This window comes from Orbicella faveolata, unplaced genomic scaffold (genome assembly GCF_042242905.1).
Source record: "Orbicella faveolata isolate gen_17 unplaced genomic scaffold, um_ofav_v1 contig_3, whole genome shotgun sequence".
Lineage (NCBI taxonomy): Eukaryota > Metazoa > Cnidaria > Anthozoa > Scleractinia > Merulinidae > Orbicella > Orbicella faveolata.
In genome coordinates this window covers 13,078,988-13,091,601 of record NW_028301558.1, presented here as the reverse complement: position 1 = coordinate 13,091,601, position 12,614 = coordinate 13,078,988, and the positions used below count along the sequence as shown (strand labels likewise).

Sequence of the window (12,614 nt, the reverse complement as noted above, 5' to 3'; positions counted from 1 at the left end):
TATATGTCGGGGATTAATGATATGTAGGATGTGTAGGTATATGTGGGGGATTAATGAGATGTACGTTGTGTAGGTATATGTGGGGGATTAATGAGATGTAAGCTGTGTAGGTATATGTCGGGGATTAATGATATGTAGGATGTGTAGGTATATGTGGGGGATTAATGAAATGTAGGATGTGTGGGTATATGTGGGGGATTAATGAGATGTACGTTGTGTAGGTATATGTGGGGGATTAATGAGATGTAAGCTGTGTAGGTATATGTGGGGGATTAATGAGATGTACGTTGTGTAGGTATATGTCGGGGATTAATGAGATGTAGGCTGTGTAGGTATATGTGGGGGATTAATGAGATGTACGTTGTGTAGGTATATGTGGGGGATTAATGAGATGTACGTTGTGTAGGTATATGTGGGGGATTAATGAGATGTAGGCTGTGTAGGTATATGTGGGGGATTAATGAGATGTACGTTGTGTAGGTATATGTGGGGGATTAATGAGATGTAAGCTGTGTGGGTATATGTGGGGGATTAATGAGATGTACGTTGTGTAGGTATATGTCGGGGATTAATGAGATGTAGGCTGTGTAGGTATATGTGGGGGATTAATGAGATGTACGTTGTGTAGGTATATGTGGGGGATTAATGAGATGTACGTTGTGTAGGTATATGTCGGGGATTAATGAGATGTAGGCTGTGTAGGTATATGTGGGGGATTAATGAGATGTACGTTGTGTAGGTATATGTGGGGGATTAATGAGATGTACGTTGTGTAGGTATATGTGGGGGATTAATGAGATGTAAGCTGTGTTGGTATATGTTGGGAATTAATGAGATGTAGGCTGTGTGGGTATATGTGGGGGATTAAATGAGATGTACGTTGTGTAGGTATATGTGGGGATTAATGAGATGTAAGCTGTGTTGGTATATGTTGGGGATTAATGAGATGTAGGCTGTGTGGGTATATGTGGGGAGTAATGAGATGTAAGCTGTGTTGGTATATGTTGGGGATTAATGAGATGTAGGCTGTGTGGGTATATGTGGGGAGTAATGAGATGTAAGCTGTGTAGGTATATATATGTGGGGGATTAATGAGATGTAGGCTGTGTAGGTATATGTGGGGAGTAATGAGATGCAGGGGATAGTTAGAGAGATTATAACTTGTTTTCTTTAATAAAAATAAACGAGAAAGAGCTAAGATTTCGATGAAAGAGAAATAATTCAATGCATGCCTCTTCAATTTAACGCAGTTTTGTTTGAGGAAATGAGAGTGCTAATTTTCTACAGGAAATTGGTTTCGGGTTTTTCTTTTGAACATGAATCTCTCTGCTGTCAAAATGAAAGTGACAACTGCCGTAAACGTGAGGTTTTATATTTGTACTTAAAACAGTGCACGTAACATTTTGCTTCATTCGATTTTGATATATTTTAAAAGGTAATGTCACGGTCACAAAAGCAACTAACGGGAAATACCTACCAACAGCAACTCTGTGGGTTAATTCTTATGTAAACAATTTATGTAAGAGCAGGAACTTAACTTGCGAAATTCAATGAGTAAAGTTCAGAAGAAGAGAAAAGTTTGTCTTTCTATTACTCAGTTGCTTACATCAAGGATGTAAGAATGTTTTAGGCTGTCTGGACTGCTTTTAAAGCGCTGTAATTTAATTTTGGGCTGCGGTATTAAATGTTTATCTGTTCGGTCATTCTAGGGAAGCTTGTGTCATAATTATGAAGGATTTAAGCCTCACTTTAAATTCAAAATTCCACGCTAAATATCTCGCTTTGATAACCAATCAACGTCCGCGCGAGCTCTAATTACTTGTCGCTAATGAAGACCTTGCTAAGTTTCAGAGCAAACGAAGCAGGTGCCTCGTTAGCGCAGTAGGCAGCGCGTCTGTCTCATAATCTGAATTAGAAATCTGAATCAATCCTCACACAGGGCAAACTGGAGAATTTCCTCCTTTTTATCGAAATCTTTTTTCTCTCTAGATTATACATCTCAATCAAAGGAAACAAGAAATATCTTTCAACCGATCATTAGGTCTTAATTTTTAAATGGCATCATATGGACTTTTCCATTTAGCCCTCCTTCTTGATTCTTGATTGAGTCTACCGGTATTCAGGTTCTTTTCACTGTATTTGAGGTCTGGATACGAACTGATAACAGAGTTGGAAACAATTATGAACAATTCTCATCTCTTTTTTTATTAAAATGTATTTGGATTTTTAACCTTTAAGTGCCAAAGCAAGCTTGACTGTCTGATTTTTGAAATGCGTTTTATTAGAATTTTAAAGCCGAAACTCAACAAACAATGTGATTCGCTCCGCCCGAAAGTATTTGTTCAGGTTTTTGGTTTCAACGCTTTTTAAATTCTCGTCACTTTTTGGCTTATAATTACAATTTTATATTTTTTACAACTATGCATACCATTCGCATTAAGCTTTTTTTAACTTTTATCGCCTATTGTTCCATATACATATTTTAGCTTTTTTAACCATATATTTATGCATGTCATTTTATTTTTCTACGGAACTTGAAAACGACCGTTTCGACAGTCGAAACGTCGTTCGCTTATAGCGTTAAGTTTTCTCACAAAATCAATTTCAAAGAACTTATTTATATTCCAACAATCTTTTTTTAAACTTCTTCTCAATTTTCTTCTTAATTTCATAACAGTCGACCAAATCTTGGTATTCTACTAAGTACTAATTAGTTTTACAGCCTAGGGATGCACCGTAATATTCGATTTAGCACCCGGGGCACTAAATCAATAAAGTACTAGAAAAAGGAATGTTTTTTGGTAGTAATGGCTTTATGAGGCAAGAGAGGAAGATCTATGATGAGGCTGACATCTCAAGTACTGCACAGGACATAGTGCATTTTTTGACTGACTGAATATGACCTTTTACACCTGTCCTCACTTTGCGTTCCTTTATGTCTTGAACTAAAAGATAGACAATAAAATCGCCCAATATGGGACTTGAACCCATGACCCTCAGATTAAAAGTCTGATGCTCTACCGACTGAGCTAACCGGGCGGCTCATAGAAATGACGTGACAAATGATGGAACTTTGTCGTGATACCAGTGCACATTATTGATATTATCGTGACTCTAAAAACCGTATCAGTTGTGGACCTCTAATTTTGGTCATATCGAGAATTGCAGTCGGCCTCCATTCCTCTTTCGCTCCATAACATTGCACCGTTTTGAGCTCTGGCTTATCAGCTGAAGTTTTTTTAAGTAGAACTTATAAATCGAAATCGACATAAAATGAACTGATGTATGTTTGCAAAGGTCACGTAGCTGCGCATCCCTAAAGTGGCTTTGACAGCCCCTGGCAAAGAAAATTCCTCCTTTGCATTTTCTTCACGCGCGGTCATTTCAAAGTCATTTCAATTGACAATTATCAAAAACTAGACTCAATGTACTCCCTGTAATTTGGAATGACTGAAATGTATTCCAAGTTAAACGACTCTCACTGAAACTGCATCACCGGCCGTGACAACAAAGTACAACCTAAATTGTAAGTCATCTCCTCCCACACATGGGCAAACCACCCCCAAGAGCAAGAGGTAAGTGCCAAGATGACCGGTATATTACAACACATTTCCCTACATGAATCGAGGGTAAAAAGCCTTACTTTGAATTCAATATTACACGCTAAATATCTCACCTTGATAGCCACTCAAGGTGCATGTTCTAATTACTTGATGCTAATTTTCAGAACAAACTGAACAGGTGCCTCGTTAGCGCAGTAGGCAGCGCGTCAGTCTCATAATCTGATTTAGAAATCTGAAGGTCGTGAGTTCGATCCTCACACGGGGCACACTTTTGAGAATTCTCTCCATTTTATCGCAATATTTTTTCTTTTTCGATTATCTCAATTAAAGTATAAACATGGAATATCTTTTCTGCGATCATTATGTCTTAATTTTAAAATAAGAAATATCTTTCAATCGATCATTACGCCTTAATTTTTAAATGGCATCAAATGGACTTTGCCAATGAGCCCTTCTTCTTGATTCTTGATTGAGTCTATCGGTATTCAGCTTCTTTTCACTGTATTTTAGGCCTGGATACGTTTGACGGGCTGATAACAGAATTGGAAACAGTTATGAACAATACTCATCTCTCTCTCTCTCTCTCTCTTTTTTTTATTAAGATGTATTTTGATTTTTAACCGCAAACTTTCATTTATGGTCATTTATAGATATACATAATTTCAATCTAAATCAGAAATGCTGCTTTAATTTTGGTATTTACATTACAAAAATCCCTTTTTTTCAAACTTCAACTTAAAGAAGATTATGTAACAGTCCATCAAATTATGGTAAACACTAATTAGTTTTACAGGCTAAGGATGCACCGTAATAATTCGATTTAGCCCCAATGGCACTAAATCAACAAAGTGTTAGAAAACGACAACTTCTTTTTGGTAGTAAAGAATTTATGAGGCAAGAGAGGAAGATCTATAATGAGGTTAACACAAGTACAACAGAGGACATAGTGCTTTTTACTTTGGGAGACTGTCCGGCTATTTTTAAACCATTGACCTGCTTCACGTTTATCTACGCGCGCGGTCAGTTCAAAGTTATTTCAATTCACAAATAGCTAAAACTAGACTTAATTTGCTCCTTGTATTTTGCAATCAAGTGACTGTAATTTTTGCCAGGTTATACGACTCTCCCTGAAACTGCATCACTGGCTGACAACAAAGTACAACCTAAATTGTAACTGGTCTTCTGGTCTCCTCGCACACACGGGCAAACCACGCCCAAAAGCAAGAGGTAAGTGGCAAGATGACCGGTATATTTCAACACATTTTCTAGCAGAATCGATAGTAAAAGCCGTATTTTGAATTCAAAACTCCACGCTAAGTATCTCACCTTGATAGCCACTCAAAGTTCGTGTTCTTATTAATTGTCGCTAATGAAGACCTTGCTAAGTTTCAGAGCAAATCCTACAAGTGCCTCGTTAGCGCAGTAGGCAGCGCGTCAGTCTCATAATCTGAATTAGAAATCTGAAGGTCGTGAATTCGATCCTCACACGGGGCAGATTTTTGTGAATTCTCTCCCTTTTATCGAAGTCTTTTCTCTCTTTCGATTATATCAATTAAAGTATAAACAGGGAATGTCTTTTTTTACGATCATTAGGTCTAAATCTGAGATAGTATCATATAGACTTTTTTGTTGAGTCCTCCTTGATTCTTGATTGAGTTTATTGATATTCAGGTTATTTATATTCCACTAATCTTGTTTTAAAAGCTTCTTCTCAAAGTTAATTTGGTAACAGTCGACCAAATCGTGGTAAGTATCAATTAGTTTAGAGGCTAGGGATGCAATAATTCGGTTTAGCGCCCGGGGCAGTAAATCAACAAAGTACTAGAAAACAGCATGTTTTTCGATAGTAAAGGATTTATGAGTGGATGATCTACTCGGATGAAGCTAACATCTCAAGTACTGCATAGGAAATAGTGCTTTTTTTACTGTATGGATATAATTTTATACAACTTGCTTCACTTTGTGTTGTATTGTGTCTTGAACAAAGACAAAAAATAAAATCGCCCAATATGGGACTTGAACCCATGACCCTCAGATTAAAAGTCTGATGCTCTACCGACTGAGCTAACCGGGCGGCTCATACAAATGACGAGACAACTGATTGAACCTTGTTTGATGCGGTTCACATTATTGATGTTACCTTGACACGGAAACCCTTATCAGTTGTGGACCTCTAATAGTGATCATACCGAGAATTGCAATAGGCCTTTCCTTAATTCCTCCGCTTTAGCTCCATAACATTCCACCGTTTTGATCTCTGGCTTATCAGATGTAGTTTCGTCAGAAAAAGTTATAAATCCAAACCGACATAAAATGAATTGATGTATGATTGCAAAGATCGTGTTGCAGCTGTGCATCTGTGAAGTGGCTTTGAGAGTCGCTGCGGCTGGCAAAGAAAATTCGTCAGTTAACTGAAAACCTTTACATTATCTGCAAGCGCGGTCAGTTCAGAGTCATTTCAATTGACAATAAGCAAAACCTAGACTCAATTTGGTCCGTGTAATTTGTAATGGAGTGACTGGAATGTTTTTCAGGTTATATGACTCTCACTGAAACTGTATCACTGGCTGACAACAAAGTACAATCTAAATTATAAGTCATCTTCTCGCACACACGGGCAAACCACGCCCAAGAGCAAGAGGTAAGTGCCAAGATGACCAGCATATTACAACACATTTCCCTGAAGAATCGAGGTTAAAAAGCCTTACTCTGAATTCAATATTATCTCACTTTGATAGCCAATCAAAGTGCGAGTTCTAATTACTTGTCGCTAATGAAGACCTTGCTAAGTTTCGGAGAAAATTCACCAGGTGCCTCGTTAGCGCGGTAGGCAGCGCGTCAGTCTCATAATCTGATTTAGAAATCTGAAGGTCGTGAGTTCGATCCTCACACGGGGCAGACTTTTGAGATTTTTCTCCCTTTTATTGAAACCTTTTTCTGTAGAGGCTGCAGGCATGCCGAAGGGTTTCAAGCATTTCAGGAAATGTTTCCAAGATTGGTCTTGCAACATGAGCCATGTATCATTCAACTTCACAACTCACAGACGGCCCAAGTTCATAATGCGAGGAGTTAACATTTTATCTTTTTTTGGTACTTTTATGCGAACGTTCAGCGCGACGCGACATATAAGGCCGACATATACTATTACGTATATATACATAACGACCGAGTTTGAATACGCGAAACGTGACTCTCGCCTTGCATTATATGGAGGCTAGGTGTTGTGTTACAACGGTTTGAATTTACAAAGGCTTGTATGGGAACAGAACGGTTTTGCTTTAAAACTAATTTTTCCTTATATTTTGTGAATAAAATCTACTTACCCTGTTGCTGTGTTGTATTCTTGGTTGTTTGTCAGCTCTTCAGGCCGATCTAACGCGATTTCAGTGAGTTTCCGTTGTGGGGGTTTCGCAAGGTGGGTTTCCACTGCTAAAATAAAGACAAGGCCCGACACTCATTTCCGGAGTGCCCGCCGCTCGACTGAAGCGAATAAGCTCCCCTGAACTTTTCACGTTTCGATCGAAAGGTCGCACATGCGCAATTCATGACATTGTCCCTTGAATTTTATAGCTTTAGTTCTACCTGATTAGAAATTACAGGTAAAGAATAAAAGAAAGTATATTAAAAACATGTAAACCAAGCTAGGTAGGCCAGAGCCGGGGAAGGGGTACTTTGGGAATTTCTGGGTGGGGATGTGCCGCTGGCACCCTGGAACCCTTAGCCTATACCAGAGCTAGTTCAGCTGAATTTTGCTACCATATACTAGTGTAAACTCCCCAAATCCCTCCATCTATCGACACTGTTGAGGCTGATTTGCGTAAATTTGAACTTCCCGATTTGATTTTTTTCTATTTTTGAGTGGCAATTCCTGGTTTCCTTAGTCTAGATAAAATCTTCAACCAGCTAGTCAGTTTTGTGAAAAATGATACCCTATTCTAGACCCAAACGCTCTGATTTATATGCCCTGTTCTAGAGTAAACTGCTTGAAAACCATACCCTTCACAGCGGCACATACCTATATAGCCCATATATATGGCAGTGCCCCCCCCCCTGGGGGAGGGGGGGCAGAGTAATTTTCTTTTCCACATGTAAATCTCTTCTAGCATAAACTGAAAAGGGGTCAAAACTTTGCCGTCTTTATTCCAAAACACCGAAGTTTCTTAGAGTATTGTATTATTTTATTTCTTTTTGATATTGCACCATAAGGGGTTCAAGGGGCGTTGAGGAAACTTGACCAGATAACAGTCACTGGCAGCCATTTTGGAATAAGATCTATGACATGACGTATACTATAATTCGAAAAATATTTCAATCTACGTGTTCCAAGTAATCTTAATAACCTGAAATGACTCCAGAAGCGACGCACACTGTATATGTGGGGAATTAATGAGATGTAGGCTGTGTAGGTATATGTGGGGGATTAATTAGCTGTAGGCTGTGTAGTATATGTGGGGGATAAATGAGATGTAGGGTGTGTAGGTATATGTGGGGGATTAATGAGATGTAGGATGTGTAGGTATATGTGGGGGATTAACGAGATGTAGGCTGTGTAGGTATATGTGGGGAATTTGTGAAATGTAGGCTCTTTAGGAATATGGGGGGGATTAATGAGATGTAGGATGGGTAGATATATGTGGGGGATAAATAAGATGTAGGATGTGTAGGTATATGTGGAAGATTGATTAGATGTAGGCTGTGTAGGTATATGTTGGGGATTAATGAGATGTAGGCTGTGTAGGTATATGTTGGGGATTAATGAGATGCAGGATGTGTAGGTATATGTGGGGGATTAATGAGATGTAGGCTGTGTAGGTATATGTGGGGGTTTAATGAGATGTAGGATGTGTAGGTATATGTGGGGGATCAATAAGATGTAGGCTGTATAGGATTATGTGGGGGATTAATGAGATGTGGGATGTGTAGGTATATGTAAGGGATTAATGAGATGTAGGATGTGTAGGTATATGTGGGGGTTTAATGAGATGTAAGATGTGTAGGTATATGTGGGGGATAAATGAGTTGTAGGATGTGGAGGTATATATGGGAGACTAATTAGATGTACGTTGTGTAGGTATATGTCGGGGATAAATGAGATGTAAGTAGGTGTAGGTATATGTGGGAGATTAATAAAATGTAGGATGTGTAGGTATATGTGGGGGATAAATGAGATGTAGGCTGTGTAGGTTTATGAGGGGGAATAATGAAATGCAGGCTTGGGAGGATATTGGGGGAGTTGAGATAGAATAGTTGATTATACTGCTTATATTTGGTGAGGGGGGGGGGTGCGTTGAAGTAGAATACTTGACTATCTATGCAGGAGGTATTGTTTTAAGAGAGATTAAGTGAGATGAGGAAAGATATGTACATTGCGGTGGAATTAATTGGCCGCCCAACCATCCGGGTGGTGTCGCACTTATAAAGCGAAACAACAAAAGACTTGGATGTGAGCCAATGAGAAGACACTTACGTCACGGTCAAACCGGACAGACGAGTTTCTGACACTGGCTTAATTTGATTATTCAAAATGGCGGACAAACCTTGTAACGTTTTAATATGTTAATTTGCCAAACATTCTTCATATGCACGCTTATGTTCTGTACCGACTATATAATTTATGCTATAAAGTAATATAATATACGCGTTCACCATTTTTATCTTGAGTTACAGTAGCCGGATTAAGCCTTGATTGGCATGGTTCATTGTAAAGTTCTTACTGCGATCTAATATTACATGTTGCAGCGAAAGGGTAGTTCAAATTCGTCGACAACGTATACCGTCTGCGAATGCCGCGAAAAAAACCTCCGGCGCTTGGCCGCCGAAAGCAACGCAATCTACAATGTTATTCCTCCAGATATCATTGTCACTGCAACATTTAGATTTGATCTGAGGTCAATCAAGTAGCGAGGTCCGCGAGAATTGAAAGCTATGGAAAAAGCAATGTAATTACTACTTGGTTTGGAGCGGAAAAGCCCCGAGCATCAACCCATCGAATAATCAAGCACGCGATTGATGACGATGGCCTTTAAGTGTTCAAAACCTTCAGCTGTACTGATTATGGAAAAGAAGATGTAAACGATTGGCGTGTAGTTATTGGTATAAAGATGAAAAGGTACTGATCGGCGAATTAACGTAAACGAGATAGTTCCAGCAGGAGGGACACACTTCAGTACCGAAACGCTTGTCGACTTTATAGCTGAGTTATCAAAGAACCTTGACGAGGAGCCGCAATTATTGTTTACGGCTTTTTACGATACTCTCATCTGCGATCGATCGTTCTTGGGATGAACATGAGCAAACCACACAAGCAGCCTCTTAGGATGAGAGGCTGACCTCCCATGTAAATGGGAGCTTAAGCAATGCCGTCGGCGACGCCAAGGACTATATGCCTAGTAAAAATTGAATTTAGTATATTTTACGATTTTGATTTTCGATTCGCGTCAAGATTATTATGCATCGATCTTAATGGAGCTGTCCTGCATATCATTTCATTTCTCAGTGATTCATTTGTAATCAATGCAACCGTCGTGGTATACGTTCTCTAGAAAATGCAGAATTTTGGTCATTTCAGGTTCTTGTTTTGAAGAGAAGGCAAGATTGGACAAGCGTGAGAAATTTTGAGCTTGAGATTAAACTAAAACTGCGTTATCGATCTGTTTGCTCTTTCATTAGTTTTAAATGCCAGGGTTTAAGTCGCGACTATACATCAATAAGCATTCAATTTACTCTTATCGACACGATCAGTTTATCCTGCTCAAGGGTGATTGTTATAGAGACTTAACTGCATTATATATAGCTTTTATTCTAGTGTTAATAAAAACCTCAAAGAGCTGAATTTGATAATATATTTAACTGACACTCATTTAACTTATGAGCTACAGATTCTGTTCTCAATCTTTGATCATCATTGTCTTTGTTATTCTGTCACTACATGTATTTATGTTTCCATTCTAAATTCATGAAAGTCTATGAAAGGTTCAAGGCCTGTTATAACCCAAGAAGCGAAATGTGACGTAACCATCCCCTTTGTCGCATGCTCCTGTCTCCGCATTTCACGTTTTAGTAGGAACAAACGAACCGCCACCACCTGACATGAAGATACCGTAAATCCTCGAATTAGCGCCCCCCCCTCTCGAATAAGCGCCCCCTTCAAATAAGCACCCCTCCTATCGGCCAAAACTTAAAATAACCGCCCCCCCTCCTCGAATAAGCGCCCCACTCCGCTGCCCCCATTTTGTGGACGAGTAATGAGGCAGCAAAGGATGTATACGGTTTTCGTCGTGTGGTATCAGATTTGTGCATTGTTTCAGTTTATGAACACGTAAAAAAAAGTACAAGTACTAACGGTGCCGCGATTTAAAGTTTAGGATCAGCTTTTTATGTCGATAAACAGCTTATGTTTTTGTTTACGCGCAAATGATTTATTAAAAAAATGATCATGTCAGGTCACGATTTGGAAAAAAGTAAACAAGCGCCCCCTCCCCTCGATTAAGCGCCCCCCGTCTTCTCCTAAATTTGAAATAAGGGCCCCGAGCGCTAATTCGGGGATTTACGGTATCTGCAAAGCTTCCGTTAACACTTCCACCAGAGTATCCTCCCCCTTCCCCTGGTACATAAGTAGATGATGCTCCACCTCCACCAAACCCGCCATCGCAACAGTCACGATAATCTTGAGATCCGTCTCTTCCACCCTTTAGAAATGATTTCGCTGCCGATTCATTGCACTGCATGATTGCCTGGCTGTGATTGAAGCATTCACCATCACCACTGAATCCTGCGCCACTGTATCCTTCAACTAATTCCCACCAAACTCATGGTTCAACACAAATCAACCGGCCGCACTGTCCAACGGTGCCAAGCATCAATCCTTTAGCTTCACTCGCTTGTCCTGGTCCGCCGTCTTCTTATATTGCTCCCCTCCACTTCCGCCAGCAATACTGAGGGGGCTAGTGTTGGAAGGAAAAAACACAAATGATCCCCCATCGCCACCACTTCTGTATTGCGGAGGACGTTCAGCACCTCGCTGGCCCACCAACACAATAAGTTTGGTTCCCTCCTTAACATGGAATGTACCGTTTATCCTCACCCCTTTACCCCCGTATGATCCACCGCCTGTGGCACCGCACATGTCAACGTAGTAGTAGCCAGTTAAGGGTGCACTCCACTCTTGCAGACCATTTGTCACGTTTATATTTCAAGGGAGGAGCCTTTGTACTCGGCATTTGAAGTTGGACCATCCTTGCCAGTAGTGTTAAGTGTATTGAAGTGAAACTCAAGTTCTGAAAAACAAAATGGCGCGTGTGTATGGATTATTGTATAACCTCGCAGATCCCAAAACTCTCACATACTGACTACTGCGACAAATTCACCTTTATCAACTTCAAGTTGATCAATAGCTAAGTGTTTCACTTCAACGGTTTCGCTTTATTGATGAAAAATAAATGCTTTTTATTGAGAAAACTGGTCTTGTTTTCACAGTTAATTACCAAGTGGCGGAAATGGAACCATGCTAAATTTTTAATCAACTGTGTTGTTATTGATTTGCGTTATTAAATCAATACTTGTCCTCAGATGAAACACCATTAGGAAAATAAAAACTTTTTGTTAATTCTGTAATGACCCGTGTTATGAGGTTTTTAGCCATTCATTGACAAAGCGACAACCTTTCGTCTACAATTCAAACAGAAATAATCGTCAAATGCACCTTGGCCTAGTTAAATTCCTTTATTCGAGTATTTTCATTTAAAAAAGGTCGCTGAAATGGTGTAAATTTTTAACGGAATGACCGTGCTTATAGCACTAGAGCCCCAAGTACTTTGTTAACTTGAGAGTTACTGCCATTTCTGCATTTCGCGGCCATTCCTACCCATGTGACACAATGCGTTTCTTCGGCTCGTGTCTCAGTGAAGCTCAAGTTGAACACGGCGCGCGTTTGCGAAAACAAAAAGGAAACTGAAACACAACTCTTTTGAGTCTACCTACATGGGTGAATTATTATATGGAGGGGCCCCGGCAATAATTTTAGTTCTAGGTTCTTACCCGTTTTTACTCCCG

At 39.6% G+C, this 12,614-nt stretch overlaps 3 non-coding genes and 1 pseudogene across 3 annotated transcripts; 1 reads left to right on the top strand and 3 right to left on the bottom strand.

The window, feature by feature from the left end:
- Window positions 1–2,966: 2,966 nt before the first annotated feature.
- On the bottom strand, window positions 2,967–3,039 carry Trnak-uuu (transfer RNA lysine (anticodon UUU)). Its single transcript has one exon. It is a non-coding gene; the product is annotated as a tRNA-Lys (tRNA).
- Window positions 3,040–3,743: 704 nt separating this feature from the next.
- Trnam-cau (transfer RNA methionine (anticodon CAU)) lies at window positions 3,744–3,829 on the top strand. Its single transcript is given in 2 exon segments — window positions 3,744–3,780; window positions 3,794–3,829. It is a non-coding gene; the product is annotated as a tRNA-Met (tRNA).
- Window positions 3,830–5,564: 1,735 nt separating this feature from the next.
- Trnak-uuu (transfer RNA lysine (anticodon UUU)) lies at window positions 5,565–5,637 on the bottom strand. The gene has a single exon. It is a non-coding gene; the product is annotated as a tRNA-Lys (tRNA).
- Window positions 5,638–10,855: 5,218 nt separating this feature from the next.
- LOC149106461 (uncharacterized) lies at window positions 10,856–11,779 on the bottom strand (annotated as a pseudogene).
- Between the last annotated feature and the right edge of the window lie 835 nt (window positions 11,780–12,614).